Here is a 14832-nt window from a genome sequence, read left to right on the forward strand (position 1 = left end):
GCAAAGCCCCCCTGGTTGTTACATTTATTCACTAAACTGCAGGTAAAAAGTCAGAATGCCGTATCAAAGAACAATATAGTTTCAAAATTAATATTCGGTTTGAATTTATAAACTGCTGAGACCTAATTATACACACTTGTAAATGGAACCAATGGACTAAAAATTGCAAAGGGAGCAAAAAGAGTCTGAGTATTTGTCTTCTGTGGTAGAACATTGAAATTGAGGGATAAAATATGGATTGCATTAAAAAAGGTCTCGGTTTCCAGAACACACTAAGCATAGGAACTTGTTACAAACTTGTTGTCTTGGACTTTTCTTGATTTTTACTCTTTATTCCACTCATAAGAATTTCTCCGCACAAATGATTTGGCAAATCCCTGAGGGAGATGTAATTTATTTTGAGTATCTTGAAATTGCACGAGTAGGCCAGAGTAGAAAAAAATAAAAATCTAATCACATGGATGACTAACTTTCCTTACCTGCGCTTCATGCTGTAATGAACATACAAAAAATGTCAGAGGGTTTACAACCAAAATCTCTGGTTTCCAGTAGAAGTAACATTTTGGGATCATAATGTGCAATTTCAGCTCAAGATGTTTCCTGTTGATGCCCCCGACTTTGCAAACAATTGCCAGGTAATTCCTGGGACACAGCGGCAGTTACAAGCCTCAAAGCAAGATTAAAAAACACTCCAGTCACTTTCTACTTCCTAGTGAACCCTCTGCATTTAGAGGTTTCTGAAATCTGAAGGTCATCGGCACAAATCTACAGGGATGTTTGTAATAGCAAAAGCCTGAGTTGACATTAAGCAGTTTGTCATCCAAAGAAAATGTTATCCATGCTTAGCAGTGGAATGTCTCTTTGTTCAACAAACAACCACTGAATGAAATTTATATCTGCATTCTCGCATAAGAATTCCAAAACATCAATAAAAGCCTCGATGTATGTACTGAAAAGAGTAGGCGCAGTGATATTATTGAACAGCAGAAAGGGGTCAGAAATTATGTTAAGTGAGGTACAAGTGATATATTTCATATTCTACTGTGGGATCCTGTGAAATTTACACATGTCACACAAAACCGGATGGATATTGTTACAAATAGGGGGTCAAGAAAATGGAGAAAATCAGAAAACAGGTTGAGTGGATAATTCAGAAAATAAAATAAATAACTATAACCCCCAACTTGTAAATGCAACATAAACATATAATACACAAGGTACACTATGTACAGACTTTCAAATAAGGTGTCCCAGATGCCTAAAGTCCTAACAACCCAGAAAACCCCTGACTATTACCAAGGTGTCATACTCTTATATAATGCCTACAAAGGCCAAAATAAGAGAAAGCAACCTTCTAAACCAAATAGAATACTACTAGTGGTTAGACTGAACTCTGCAAAATCTAGATGCCACAAAATGAACCTACCTCCCTATTCTAAAACTGCATCTACTAGCCAGGAGAGGCTGTTTTTAACCAAGGGATTCTTTACACAGGAAATCAGAGTTCCCTAAAAAGCACAGAATGGCAAGCTCCTTTAAGAAGTTTCAAATACTTAGCTCCAGTTTGATCCTGGTAATCTGGAACAGAGACCTCTCGCCTTCCTTCTTTTCTTTTCTTGCTTTTTCCGCTTTCTTCTCTTTTCTCTTTCTCCCTAGTTTTCTTGTTGTCTTCCTTTGTCGTGCCCTGTTTTATGCCCTGTTCCTGGACTGTTGATCGACACTGAATCACATACCCAGAACTTAATTAACTAAAAAGTTTACGATTGCCTCAATCACTGAATCCAGTACCCCTACAGTACATCTCAGCAAACATCTCCTTGCTTTGAAGCTGGAAATGTAGACACTAGCCAGGAGTCACCATTGTAGCTAGAGTCTTAAAGATACTTCATAACATTATATAGAATTACTTTACAATTTTATGAAAATCTCTGTAAATTACTGGATTTACCCAGAAAAGAACATTTGCAAAAAAACATTCCCTTTTTATACTTGTTTCACTTTGATTATTTGGACTCCTTTGTGAGTTTATTACTCCTTTATAGACAAAATTAAATTGTATTAGTCAATGAAAGAGGAGCATCTCAATTATTGACTAATTAATACAATGTTTTTCTCATTGGATCTGTCCATGGTCCTGAAACAGATATTTAGCCATTTTTCACAAACAATTATCAAAAATCTAATGATTAGGGCAGTAAAAGTATTGAGAACTGAAGAGCTACAATAACCTCTAAGGTGTCTGAATCATTGTTGTCTTGTGCCTGTTTATTAATGCTAATCCATTAACAGAACACATGGCTGAGAATATTGTGTACTGAAGAAGGCTTCAGCTTTCTTGGCCACAGAAAACCATTCCATGGCAAAGGTTTTCTGTACAGATAAGGATGAATTACATCTGAACAAGATGGGCACCATCAATTCAAAACAAATTAAAACAGAAAAGAAGGGAGGGGAAAGAAAATGTGAAAAGGCAATACACAAGGGATCATAAACAAAAAGAGAAACCAATGGAAAAACACAATAACAGAAAATTAAAGGTAATTAAGAGCAATAAACAGAAGACAACTTCACTAACATGCAATTATAATATAATTGAAATAATCAGAAATATGGCTAACAGCAAGCTGACCACAATACAATACAGTGATAAATACAACAGCTGACATAATGTTCGCAAGAGACAGGCAAGATGGGAGTGATGGAGGTGTAGCACTATATATTAGGCAGGAAATTAACCTGGAGGACTCAAGACAATCTAGTTGGGACAGATCAAAAAATATTCAAAGCAGTGATTTGTTACAGAAACAACATTCAGATAATAATTCTGACATAATTAATTAGAATGTAATCTAATATAATAAAATTGGGAACGGATGTATAAAGAAAAATGTAGTGAGCATGGGAGAGTTTAATTTTCCTGACATACTATGGGAAAAAATACTAGGAACATCAGCAACTGGCACAAAATGCTAGACATGGCTAATGACTACTTTCTTACTCCACTTTTACATGGGTGAATGGCAGTATTGATCTAGAATTCTTAAAACACAAGATAGAAAACAGGGAGGAAACAGTAGTACAGTAGAATGTATTAGGATGAATAGTGATTCAGTTGGGAAAGCAAGCCGTATTTCAGTAGTAGTTATTTTAAAGATATTCTGCTTGAAGTACAAAGAAGTATCCCAATACCAAATCAATGGCTAGAAAGTGATTTACTAAATGGGTTACTAAATCAATAAGTAATGAGGAGGGAAAACACACTTTATAAAGTGATTAATAATGAATATACAGTCATTTAGTTGAAAAATGGAGTACAATAAATTACAAGAGCAGGTACAAATATATGATAAAAGTCAAGTGAGAGAAACATATTTCAATGGAAGCTACAATAAATAAATGTTTTCTTCAGCATTCCAACAGCAAAACCATGAAGTAAAGTGTCCCAGAGATAATGGTCAATGACCTTTCAATGACAAACGATAAATAGCTAATATATTAAATGGAGTTTATAGGTTTGGGAGGGATGACAACTGCCAAGTTCAATCAGACTTAGCTCTAAGCATTTGTAATTACTCCTGATATTATTTCCTCACTTTAAACATTGTAAATACAATACGTGATCTCCTTCTCTCTCTTGAATACGTCTTTTTGTCTCCCACCTCCACCCCATCTCCACCTCTGCAGCTGCCCCTTGGTCACTCCTCATTCTGCAGAGGGGTCCCAGCCTGCTCGTCTTGTAGCCAGGAGGGTGGCGCTCAGCCAAGCAGGTAAAGCCAAATTGTATTTACTGAAGCATTCCATAATCCTTTCATTATGATTAATTCTTGGGTGTTGTTATTCCTATTGAACTGACAATTCTTCAGTTGATTACCAAGGAAGAAAATGACATGTCCCTGGCTGAGGCTCTACAGTATGTACAAATATGAGTATTTGTAATTAGCATAAATGTAATATGTATTAAAAGTATCAGAAGGCATTCATGATGAACACATCTCCATAGTCTGATGATATTCTACCAAGTGTACTTCTGGGAACAAGGGATTAAAAATACAATTTTAATTATTATTAAATTAATAATAATATTATCATTAATAAAACTCTTCCAACAGTCTTTCAGGACACAGGTAATGCCCACTGACTAGAGAATGGGTAATGTAATGCAGGTAATTGCATTCTGCAGCCTGTCCATGAAGCAAAGGGCTTAAGGCGATACTATACCCTGGACATAGTAAGATACACATACAGTACTAGCAAGTGATTGAATCTCTAGGTGCCATCATTATATATGAGAGGAAGGACTTTAATGTCTGCATTTTAAAAGCATAGGAATTAATAAGGAATATATAATGGGAATTGTTGATACATGGATAATAATAAATGTGGCATTTTGATTAATGCATTGTGAAAATGACTCAGTTTGTAAAGAAAAAAATGTTAATTAGAAAGTATTTTCTAATACACTCTGAGTGCTTATTAATACTCTATGGCAGGTAGAGACAAATGTCAGTTTAAGTTAGTTTTCTGTACTCAGTTTTAGTTGGATGAGTCTCAGGTGCGGACTAATGTTTACAGACATTCTAACACACCTGCAAACTTTTTTCCCTTTGAGACTCTTGATACGGCTTTTTTGTAAACTAAGGAAAAAATGTTGAGCAAGTGTGCTTTGCCTCACTTTATCAAGACAGTCTTTTTTTCCCTCAAGCATGAGGAAACCCTTATCATCTGTCTTAGTGCTTCACAGTCTGCTGAAGTTTAATTTAATGCTACAATCTGTAACAGCTAGTGATGCAGACATTTCTTATGTACCTTCAAACCTGCATAAGACCCCATCATCGAAAGAAATATGAAATTGTCGTCTTACACAATAAATCCCATAATTTGACTTTAAATGCAAGACCTCTGTCTCGGTGGAAATTATTGTGTTGGGATAAATGCTGCAGTACTTATCTGGGATGAGGCTTATATAAAAACTGGTAGCAAGAAAAGAGATACTGTGTTAAAAATATGAATACAATCATTGTACACTTTTAAAAATGATTGGGTTCATAAAGAAATATACAATCTCTTCTCTTTGATGCACTGGCTTTCTATTTAATAAAAACTTAAATATTTGGTTTTAACTCTCTGCAGTGCAATGCCATTATCTAAAAATCCTTCAAAAGGCATAATGAGAAATAAAATTAAGGATGTGCCTAGATTGGAAGATCTTAAAATTTTGGTGACATAGAACAGAGAGACCTTTTCTGAAACACATTAAAGAATGGTTGCTGTAGGATGTGATGAAGGCCTTCAGATAAAAATAACAAAACTTGGGAGTTTTTAACCTTGCAGCCTGAATAGTGCTCACTGTAACTCCAGAATGCTATTCCGTTTTAATTTATAAATGAGTGTGGAGACAAGTTATACAAGGATTCTATGATTTCATATTGTGCAGCTGTTGAACTTCAATTGTGAGTTCTGTATAAAATCAGAAACATAACTACAACCAAACAATTAGGAGAATCTACATAAAGATTCTAGTTACATCCAAAACATAAATAACTACATTACCATGTTATACAGATCTGATAAATAAAATATATAACATCATATATTGTATTACAAATCCAGTGTTTTTCTGGATTGGAGGTGCAATTTTTTTAAGGTTATACAATTGTGGGCTTTTTATCTCCTGAAATTTTGAAGTGCAAACTATTCCACAGATCTTTGAAATTGCAAAAATATAATTAACACTTCTTCATTTATTCTCGGCCCAGTAGCTTGCTCATACAGTAGATACCTTTACCCATATTTATGGATACCTAGATTTGAAGAAAAGAGTGCTGAGACATTGTCAGCACACAGGGGAAATCATTCATGAAACCTTTACTTTAATAATGAGACAGTTTAATTCTAAGTGAAATTATTGTATTCATTTATTATAGAATAGGGCGGTTATCTTCAGCTCTGGATTTCAAGGCAGAGATGGCACCTTCAAAGCAGTAATATTCACAGTAGGTTGCTTAAATTTGCTGTTGACATAACCCTCGCCTGTAATAACCCCTGAGTGAGATGTTAAGAGTCTATTTTTCTTTCAAAGGAATACATAAATATTTCAAGACCTATAATGCACACTAATAGCAAAAGGAGAAAATTCACTACCTCGCCCTCAATTAAACTGCACAGAAGGTAGCCAGAGAACAAGTTGTCTTCAGGTGGCATAGTATGCAGTCATCTATCTCGTTCTTTCAGAGTTCGAACTCTGTCAGACAAGTAAATATTTTTGTGCAGGACTGATATTACGAGTAATGACAAATAATAGCTATAATCGCTAACAGCTGTGCATTTAATATGAAACCTGCTTACTTCAGGTTTTGCAATAGACCCTGCATAACCTGATCATTGTGTTGATACAGTATGACTTGGAGATGTGTTCAAAGCCTGATATAAGAGAAGATATAAATATGGGTCATGGATGAAAAGTTTATGTGAAGACTGATTCAGAGGTTATATTAAACTTGAAATGCAAGGGTTCTGAAGAATAAACATTGTCCTTTTCATTATATTTTCCCTACTGTCCTTTGTATTTACAATAAAATTCTAGCTGATTCAGTTAGAATCAGATAATCTGCAGACGTCTATACCACACAATGATTATGATGCATATATGTGATGTAAGTGGAGTGGATACCTAAGGAACAGCTCAAGATTCAATTTATGGTTCACACAGAGAAGTGCCAAGTGTGTTGTTCTGGAAAGACATTTACTCCAAAATTACAGAGAAAGTGCCATTTTTCTTTGTTATAAAAATGACCTTCTTCAATTACCTGAAACATTAACAAACTGGTAAGTCTTTGGAAACAAATACGATTTTGAACTTATCATGGTTAAGCACAAATGCATAGCAAACACCACCCAGTCCCTTCTCTGACCAGTCATCTTGGCCTAGACAACCATTGTAACAGTGCATTACAAGTGTACCTAGAAAATCAGTGTCATGGATTTTATCTCACTTCACCATTTACATCCATTGGTTTTAATTGAGCATTTATTTTAAATGAAGTTAAATGGATCAAGCTCTTATTTTAATATATGCATACTGATTGATCTTAGGAATTATTTTTTTTTACTTCAGCTTCGCTTGCCCATATAATACAGACAGAGGCCATGTTGATCTAAATGTTTCTGTGTTAATCAAAAATATACACCTACACAACTAAAAGACTGAAAAATGCCATATCTAAAAGATCACCTCTTGGTAAACTTTCTTTTATTTTTATACTTTCATAGAAACAAAACAATAAATGACCATGTACACAGAATGACAAGACTGCCTCTGGCTCCTAGGAATAGGAAAAAGAAATGGAGTTCTACATGCTGAAATAATACCTGGTGATCTAAAACCACAATAGAGAGCTCCAAAGGAGTCATATATAACCTTTAATCTTCAGTTTCCAGCAATATAATTACAGGGCCAGAGAATCTGAGGTGAAGAAATCGTTTTTGGTTTTTATATTTCCTATAATGTAAGACATATTTAGGCTTTCTTTTAACATTACAATGAACTCATTGGTCTTTCAATTACTGTTTAAAAGGAATAACACAATCGAGTCTCACTGAACTGGTATAACTGCATAGTATTATCAATATTCCTTTTCATTATCCATTTTAATTTTTCTTGTAAACGATCTGTAATAACTGCTTGCAGTAATATGATCAGCATGCTTCACTAGCTGAATTTAAGGAATGTGTATGACTCAGTCTTTCCAAATTATACTTTAAGGCCGTAGATTTCTTTTCCCCACTAGTGTCTATTTTATGGCTACAGTCTGCTTGAGATAATTAAACAGGGCTTGTACTGATTCTGTTGGTGATTGGGCGTCTGGGAGATCCATTGTAAATTGAATGTTTGGACTAAGAGAGGCCACAATCAGCAGGGCGATCTCTGGCATTCCATCTCTGGGGAGAAACGGAGGCAAAAGCCGATTTAAGGCAGGAAGTGCAACTCCAGATGTGAAATAATCACAGTAAAAATGTTTTGAAACATGTTTCCGCTCTTCATACAGCGTCAAAGGGAAATAACACATTTGATCTAGTAAACCGTGTAACCCGTTTGGATTAACTGCTTAATGACTTTGCTGTACTCCTGTAGACTGGAGCTGTCCTTGTAATAGGACTTTTCTGTGACAGTTCAGACATGGAAATGGGTCAAGCAGTTCTGTGGACAAATTAGATCGAAAATCCAAATGGAAGACTGCTAAAATATCTGTTGGCCTGGATTCCCTCATCTCTTTATCTGGGACCAAGGTGTTTGGTTTCTTTCAGTATTGTAAGCGAAACATACTTTCATACTTTTCATGTGGTTAATTAAACTTTAAATTACCAGAGTGACATAGGAGGTGCCATCTTATTAAGTAAGGGTGCTAGCAGAGGTTTCTGCGCTAGATTTCATTAGTTTGGTCTTGCTTAATGTGGGCTGTGTTACCTCATTTTTCCTACGTATGCTGTTGATTTAAGTGGTCAAGTAATTTCTCAATCCTCCCTCTGCTTGGTGAGTACCACACTTGAATGGTTTGTCAACTCCAAAATAAAAAAGGGGTTTAGGATCCTTTAGGACCAAACATACTAGGAAAACACAAGGAATGATGAAGGCCATACAAAGCATACTGTATATATAATTTCTAAACCACAAAGATTGTGGCACGTCTTGCCCATCAATGCTCTTTCTTTTAAATGCACAAACTTGGTTCTTGTTTACTTGTTCTGAAAGACCAAAGCTTCTAGACTGACAATGTATTTTAGCATGATGTCTCTGCCTGTCAAGCAGAGGAATGATATACATTGAAAACGCATTCCTCCCTGCCCACTATCTTCATCTATCATGCAGCTATGGATGCAATTCACATAATAAAAGATCCCTGTTCTGGCTTCTTCGGTATCCATCAATGCCACCATTATTTTCTTACAGTTCCATGTTTTCATAACCTGAGGCATAGCTTGAATATAATCTTTTCAGATTTTTCCTATTGGGTAGGACTTAACATCAGCAGACCGGCCTACGTAGAAACCAATAAATTTTATATTGCATTTATAAATGCTACACTTCAGCAATATATCCTTATGGTGTATGAAAATGTCACTGCATGAAAATGAAAATCACAACATATGGAATTTATCAATCTATCTACCATAGCTGTAATCTTTGTATTTCTGCATAAATATATGACTATACAAGACCTTCCTGAAAAAGAAAATGAATTTACAGCCAAATAATCCAAAATATAAATGTCATTGTTTGCTATTAGTTTATATAAAATAATAGTATATATGCATATGAATATAGTATATGTTTTTAATCTTGAAATTAAATTTAGAATTTATCTATATACTGTATATGAATATATACTGTATAATTTATCTTCTCTTTTCCTCTTTTCAGAAAGCATTTGCTCATTGCCAATTGCCAAAACATACAAAATGACCATAAGCCATGCCAATAATAAAAGCTATTATCAGGGGATATTTGAAACAGTTGAAGCAATTCAGACATTTTTTTATTTGAAAAATTAATTTCAATGTTTAATGATAAGTGGTTTTCACATTTTTGCCAGGCAATGGGATGTAGATCTTTTTTTTCCCTTTAAGTACAGTTAGATTTTAGCTGTGTCAGGAAAGTTATTCAGCTCCTTTCAAAAGGTTAAACTTTAAAAGCCACATTTGAACAGAGCTATGCATTCATGCAGCATGTAAGCTGGAATAGCACCTCATGATAGCTTTCTATACTTTGTTATATCACGGGGTAAAAATAAGGTCAAGATCGGCACTAAGTTCTGTGGACAAATTTCATCGGGCAGAAAGACTGCTGAGGTCTTAAGTTGTTAGTGGACCAACCTGTAAATCTGGATTCAGCTTGTCCTTTATATAAAATCCCCTGCAAATTCTCTGTAACACACGATCCAGATGGCACAGTCCTTGCTGCCATGACAATAATCTGTCATTTAAATGTTGAAACATCTTTACTGATTTGACAAGAAAATTGTCTATACTATTAACAGGACTTTAAAGAGTCTAAATTGAAAGTCGGTAGTATTTCAATTACCATTGCTGGCAAGCAGTCCTGTAGGATAGTACAGTCATATTCCACTGAACAAATACATCGGTGAAAATACTTTTGTTTGGAAATGCTTGCTAATTACCTGTTCTAATTAATTTTACCTACCTCTTTGTGCAGCGGTGTACAGTAGATCTCAATTATTTTCTCTAGAAAATGTTATGCCATTGAAAGACAAGATTTGCACATTGACCTGAGAATTGTGATGACTTCACTTCCTGTTTAGAACTCTAGTATAATTGTTTCTACTCAGATTAACCAACATTACTTATTTATGTATTTATGTTATTTAGTTAATATGGTATATTTTATTGTTTTACAGACCTCAGGGGGACACATACTGTGGCTGTGCTTAAACAACTAATAAATAATTAACCACATCAGTAGAAACAAAAAACTGAGATTTGTTCAAATAAAAACAAACCCTTGAAGGTTTTGAAGCATTAATTCTGTTGTATTCTGTAAACATTGTACTTTAAGGTCAGACTATAAACCACTGTGACAGTTTTCTGTAAGCAATTTAAAGCAAGTAAACAGACTTCACTGGGCTCAGTCTGGGTCATAAAACAGTTTACAGTTCCATTTCTTTTAAGCATAAACTATTCTTTTATATGAACTTCCTTGGAAAAAATTGGGTTTTGTCATTTGACATTAAACTTCATTGACGATATCGGAAAAGAAATGTGATTTGTTAGGTAGGATAAGAGGACAGAATTCAAAGCATATTTTTCTATAACACTACTCATTAGGCACATGTCTTGCAAGGCCAGACTTACAGTACATCACATAATGAAATCAGCACAGGCTTGCGACAATTCATTGCAACTCAGCTGCTAATCACAGCCAAGGGCAGAACAAAACTCATGTGACAGATTCTGGATTTTATTGCACTAAGTTGTGTGAAATCAAATTCAGTGTCCCCACTGAAACCCCAGTTAGTTCCATGAAATCAGAAGAAGGAAAGGATTATTCAAATTGCATTTAAAACATATTTACAAATAATAACATTAACATTGATGATGGTGAAAATAATAATAATAATAATAGAAATAGAAATATTTCTATTGAAATATACTAAGAAGAGGTTTTATGGTGATTTATGATGTATGTCTGTCCAGTAAGTGTCAACAGTAAATTAAAAAAATACATAATTTCTAATGAAAGATTTTTTGGCAAAGAGCTAAAACATATCAATATAGCATTATTAAATTATTCCTGCACTGTTTTTATGTATATACCATATATTAGACACTATACTGTATTTTGATGTATGTAGTCTCACATCATGTCACCCAGAGGTCAATAAGATGTCATTTTGTCCACTGCCAGAGTGCTACAGCACATGATATCTGTGGCTCCATTTTATAGAAAATAACACATGAGGAAATGAGATAAGTATTGTTCAATGTGCCATGTTGCAGGAAGATCACACAAAATATTATGCATTACTGTTCCCTGGAAAAATGCTATTCTGCATATAAACCATCAAGCTGCTGCTGCAGCAGAAAAAGCTGTGCTTTTAGCAGTGCTACTGGAAGGTTGTTATAAACATTCACATGTTGTCATATGTCAGACTGCTGGGAGGTAGAACAGAGTGGCATATATCCATACCCCTAAAGCCACAGTACACTGGCTCCTTGTAAGCTTATCACAAAGCTGCAGTGTTAGGTGTTCTTCATTATAGCCAATGGCAAATTCACCACATTTTCTTCCTTCATAAAGTGACACAGCTGTACATATCACATTTGCAGAAAAAGCCTTTCTGTTTTATGGTAATATAAAGTGGTTTTCTGGTACCACAAAGTGAAACTTGATTTCTGTGTGAGTGAAAGCCATATAATAGCATTTTCTCTTGAAACCACAATCTGCGAAAGGCAAGACCTTAAAGACTAAGGTCTATTAAAATTTTAGAATAACATTAAAACCTATATCATCCTGTATCCCTTATGTTCAAAGCTACGTACAGAAGAGCATAGTAAAGTATATCCACAGACACAGTGGTAAAGGGGATTGGATATATTTACAGTTGAAAGGTATGAAGGGCTATGAGGTCTCATTTAATGACCTGAAGCAGATAGATGAGAAGTTCACAGTAAACTGCATGTCTGTAGATTTGCAGATATGCATTGTTTGATTGTGATACAATAAGCCTCTTGACAACCAATGTATCTAATTTATAGATATAATAGAAAGAATCCAACTCTCGTTTCATGGCAAAAAGTTCAGCCCCTTACTAGTGAGACCTGACAACCTGCCATAGAAGTAAACCTTACAATTGAATTAGAATTTGTTAAGAGAGCAATATCAATGGGCAACCATTGTTAACTCCATCAAGACCTCAATTGTATTATGAAAAATGCCAAGGTATGAATTTTCAGACTTCCTTAATGGAATACAGAAAAAATTGAAATAATAGAAAACATACTGTAAATCAATTTGGCAGCATGCTTTGTAATATCTTGACTTTAGTAGACATCTTATGGAGACTTTTTAGAAAGTAAATTAGAAAAACTGTTTGGTTGTAGCCTAAAATGAACTTGTGACTTACCTTGAAGCTTAAAAAGCTCAATTGTACAAATCTATTTTAACTATGTTGATTGAAAGATCACATTACACTTGCACAATAATTTGTCACCAAAACAATGTGGAAAGTACAGATGTGATGAAGACAGGAGAGGAAAGGTTTCTTGTTGCAGCTGTCATTCATTAATAGCTGTTCGTTATGAAAAGCAGGTGTCATTCTGGGTAGCAGACTGCACAAACAAAAGTTTGTACTTGCTCTTTATTTGTTGGCTATGACAGTGTTTGCACTTGTCAAAACATGCAAGATGCATTGTTTACACAACAGTTCTTCCTGCTGTGCATTGATTAACCGTTGGCTTTGATAAATATGGTGAAATTCTTTTATGTCACACTATGCTGTTCTGAATGTCTGTGCTCAAGGCATTGTAAAACTTGTTTTTCTTTTTAGTTTTCCAGCATGTATATTTAGAAAAAACAATAATCACCTGTTACATTCAGTATTGGATAAGTAAAATGACCTACAAGAAAACGTTTTGACACATCTTCCTGGAATCCCTTTGGAGATCGATCCTGAACGTTTTTATGCAGTATGTGCATAAATGTTGAAACAATGTTTTTCTTCTTTTTTTTAATTACTAATGTTGTTTTAGGTCTGTGGTTAATGTGATTTGATAACATATTGCTAGATATCTTGTATCTGTTGAGCTCTTTTACAACTACTATCTGTATATCCAAGCCAGACTGAATTGTAAAGTGAACAAAGGGACATATGTGACCACTAGGAGGCATTGCCTTTCCATTCACACTTAGGCAATATTTTTTATTTAATTGCTTATATTTATTTTTTTTACTCTAGCTTATTGATTTTTTTTTAATTTCTGGGATTTTAAAAAGTTACAAAGTGAAAGTGAAAAATAATTTTATGAGGTAACGGCATATGAAAAAGATATGTGAAAACTTACATTGTTGCCTGTTTAACAGCATACTGTTATCATTCTGCATTTGCATCGAAGCAAATATACTGTCTCTGAATTAAACTAAGAATCTAATATGAAAAGTTGTTTCTTGAATCTGTATATCAGAGGGTCTGGTAAACAATTTCACTCTGCAGTGTGAAAGGATCATGAAAAGTTCTGAAGGCACTAAGTTAAATACATTTTACTGTCAATAAGTTTATTTATTTGCTTTTGAACTGAATTGATTTGTGTGACCCTACCTGTTCGCTTTGGTTGAATTAATAGACACCCCCCTGCTTGTTTAACACAGGGTATAAGTATAACACTTGGAAAATCACGTTTTTTTAAGAAACAGAGCGAAGCACGATCAGGAGGCTGCCCATGTTTTTTATAATTACTACTTTTTTCAGTGTAACTTTTTTGGGAAAATGAAGTGCAGTCATGCCGTGCGAGTTTACCATGTTTACTGTGAAAAGGAGAAATTTCACTCACAGACAGAATGATATGTGACAGATCCATACTCGCATATAAGGAAAAATACTAATTCACTATTATATTTAGTTTAGCATAGAAAACTCTAATAAAATCAGCATCTGGACTTCACGCCCCAGATTTCAAGAGGCTGAAGTTTTGCCCTTGATTATGCAACTCAATGTCTGTAACACTTAGTGTTTCACAGTCAGAACTTTGTGCTCTTTGTTGGTTTACTGTTTCATGAGCTATAGCACAGGACCACAGCAATTAGTTCGCTTACGGATCAGCTGTAGGCCTTCTACAGTGTCCCTTTGGTGTGTGTAAAATCTGAATATGCTCCACGTGTGCAGGGAAACAACTGGCAAGTCACTTTTACATCACTCAGTTGTGACCTGAGGTGATTCGTAATACTGTATCTCATCAGACGTAAAGCATACCCATTACTGTGTAATGCACTTGCTGTTCTCAGCTATTTACTTGCACTCAAATGTACTTGTATTATAACACACTGTTATAACAAACAACTGTAGTTTTACAGTAAACATGGGAGTTCACTGTCAAATGTAGCCAGAGAGCTCATAAACTTGTCAATACTCTAAAGCAATTTCAGCTTGCCATTGTCTTATGATCATTAACAAATGAATAGAGCTATTAATTTCGGGAGCTCGTCTTTCATTGCTGGCGAAGCTCAGCCATTTCTTTAAATAATGAAGAAATAAAAAATGATGACGTTTTTATGCATTAGACCATTTCCCCCCACCAAAATATGAACACGATATTGAGTTATTA

Source organism: Lepisosteus oculatus, chromosome 22, assembly GCF_040954835.1.
Source record: "Lepisosteus oculatus isolate fLepOcu1 chromosome 22, fLepOcu1.hap2, whole genome shotgun sequence".
In the NCBI taxonomy this organism is placed as follows: domain Eukaryota; kingdom Metazoa; phylum Chordata; class Actinopteri; order Semionotiformes; family Lepisosteidae; genus Lepisosteus; species Lepisosteus oculatus.